The following is a 3,065-nucleotide window of genomic DNA, read 5'->3' as shown; positions in this document are numbered from 1 at the left end:
CTCTCTCTCTCTCTCTCTCTCTCTCTCTCTCTCTCTCTCTCTCTCTCTCTCGCTCTCTCTCTCTTTCTCTCTCTCTCCCTCTTTCTCTCTCTCTCCCTCTATCTGTTTCTCTCTCCCTCTGTCTCTCACTCTCTCACTCTCTCTGTTTGTGTGTGTGTGTGTGTGTGTTTGTGTGTGTGTGTGTGTGTGTGTGTGTGTGTGTGTGTGTGATTGTGTGTCTGTATTGCTTTGTGTGTTTGCATGGTCCCGTGTGTCTGTGTTGCTTTGTCTGTCGGTGTGTGTGTATACGTTTGTGTGTCTGTAGACCTGTATAGTTTTAATTGTCTGTGTATTTTTGTGCACCTGTCTAACAAAGACAGCAATAGCAACGACATCAACAGCTGTAACAGCTGTAACAACAACAACAACAACAACAACGACAACAACAAACTTGATAACACCAACCACAATAACAACGACAACAACCATGAAACTGACGACAATAACATCAACATCATCAACACCATCAACACCATCAACAGAAATCACACAACACCTCTCGACAGAGATTTCTCGATAAGCATAATATATTTTAAAGAATGTGGGTGGCTGACAGGTGCTCGGGTGTGATTTTCCTTATTCTTTTCTATCGAACATCTATCATCCTTATCTGTCCTCCTCCTTTTCTTTGTACGGTACTCTCTAGTATCACATAACTTCGGCATTTTAAGGACCAAACTGTCTTGCAAGCGCCGTAAAACTGTTACTTAAACTAAAACTAAGAATATGGACAGATTGATCGATTGAGTAGGTGTTTTACGGCACTATCGACTCAATTTTGGTAACGTAAGTGCCAAATATCGACAGTAGGGGTGAATTGTTGGTTGGTCTTGGCTCGGTGCCAGAAATAACGACATGACAATAAACAACATTTATCACGGGACGCCTCTTGACGTTTGAGTGGATATCACACGGCCTCTTGGCTGCTTGGGTGGTAGGTGTAGTGGTTGGGTGTGTCGGTGCTACCCACAGGAGACTCAAGTTCGATTCCCGAATGGGGAGAATTTGTTATCGAGTATCTCGGTCTTTCTGCTTAGATGTTGTAATATATATTTCTCAGCACAGGTTAATTGTCCTGACAGGCAGGGTCGGAAGCACGCCTCCTAAATGGTCGTTTTTTAAGCACAAGGGGGCCATCCCCAAAAATACTGTTTGGAGAAAATCGAAGTTAAAATTTTTGCCCCTTGTTCAGTTTCTTTAAAAGACAAGGAGAGTTTTCTCTATAAATATAACCAAACAAATAAACACACCAATGAAACCAAACTTCTCCTATAGGTTGGGCAATGTCCAGTTTTGGTGTCGATCAAGATTTCTAGAAGCCCCCGAAATCTGGGTTAGCCGGCTTGACCTTAAAAGCGACAATATATATCTCAGCTCAGGTTAATGGTCCTGACAGACAGGGTCGGAAGCCAGCCTCCTAAACAGATCAAACCTGAATTGTGTCCACCGAAGCGTAAAACGTGGGTGGTTGGCGGGTGCTCTGGTGTGTTTTGCTTCTTCTTTCTTATCAAACATGATCTATTGTCTTTTTCCCCTCTCCTCCTTTTTTGTTTTTGTTACTCTCTTGTAACACCTCAAATCTTTGGCACTCATATGAGCTTATTGTGTTTGACCTAACTGTGTTGCAAGCGCCGTAAAACTCTTACTAAAAAAACTCAATGAAGCACAAAACCATTTTCATTCTAAAGGAAAATTATTGTGTGTTATTATAAATCTCTCAGTCCAGGTTAATTCCTGACAAACAGGGTTGGAAGCCCGCCTCCTAAATAGATCTAAGCTGAATTGTGTTCACCGAAGCGTAACACCACTTTCATTCTAGAAGATAATTATTGTGTGTTAGTTAGTCTTGGTTCAGTGCCACGGATGATAACAACAACAAACAACAATTATCGTGGAACGTTTCTATATTTGGTTTGGTTATCACACGGTCTGTTGGTTTCTCATACCGATCTTGTAAACATTCCGCAATGAGTGGTTGGAGGATGCTCTGGTATGGTTTGCTCCTTCTTTCACTATCAAACATCTATCGTCCTTATCTTTTCTCTTTCTTTATCTTGTATGCTACTCTTTGGTAACTCACACAGGAGACTCAAGTTCGATTCCCGAATGGGGAGGAATTGATAACGAGTATCTCGGTCTTTCTGCTTGGAAGTTGTATCTCTCCTAGGCTAGGCTGGTCCTTACAGACAGGGTCGGAAGCCCGCCTCCTAAATAGATCTAAGCTGAATTGTGTTCACCGAAGCGTAAAACCACTTTCATTCTAGAAGAATATTATTGTGTGTTAGTTAGTGTTGGTTCAGTGCCGCGGATAATAAAAACGACAAACAACAATTTATCATGGAACGTTTCTATATTTGGTTTGGTTATCACACGGTCTGTTGGTTTCTGATTGAGATCATGTAAACATTCCACAATGAGTGGTTGGTGGGTGCTCTGGTGTGGTTATGCTCTCTCTTCCATAGCAAACATCTTTTGTTCTTATCTCTTCCCTTTTCTACCTGTGGGTGATTGGTGGGTGCTCTGGTGTAGTTTGCTCCTTCTTTCCTATCAAACATCTATCGACCTGATCTCCCCTTCTTCTTTTTTTGTGTTTGTTACTCTCTGGTAACACCTCTAATCTTCAGCCTTTATATGCTCTCATTGTGTTGCTGGTGCTCTAAAACTCTTACTAAAAGTAAACCTTCTCTACCATGTATGTTACTCTTTAGTAACGCTTCTAATCTTTGGTACTTTTATGACCAAATTGTATTTCAAGCGCCTTAAAACTGTCACTAAAACTAAGAATATGGACAGTGCGAAGTACGTATGAAATTGCGTATGAAATTGACAGTGCGAAGTACGTATGAAATTGACAGTATGAAATTGACAGTGCGGAGTACGTATGAAATTGACAGTGCGGAGTACGTATGAAATTGACAGTATGAAATAAACAGTGCGGAGTACGTATGAAATAAACAGTGCGGAGTACGTATGAAATTGACAGTGCGGAGTACGTATGAAATTGACAGTGCGGAGTACGTATGAAA

At 41.3% G+C, this 3,065-nt stretch overlaps 1 protein-coding gene across 1 annotated transcript in view; it reads left to right on the top strand.

The window, feature by feature from the left end:
- Positions 1-3,065, top strand: part of LOC101861764 (unconventional myosin-XV) — a gene marked incomplete at its 5' end in the record, with an annotated part of 199,411 nt that overhangs the window by 216 nt on the left and 196,130 nt on the right.

This window comes from Aplysia californica, unplaced genomic scaffold (assembly GCF_000002075.1).
Source record: "Aplysia californica isolate F4 #8 unplaced genomic scaffold, AplCal3.0 scaffold00596, whole genome shotgun sequence".
Lineage (NCBI taxonomy): Eukaryota > Metazoa > Mollusca > Gastropoda > Aplysiida > Aplysiidae > Aplysia > Aplysia californica.
This window is presented reverse-complemented; position numbering and strand designations above follow the sequence as displayed.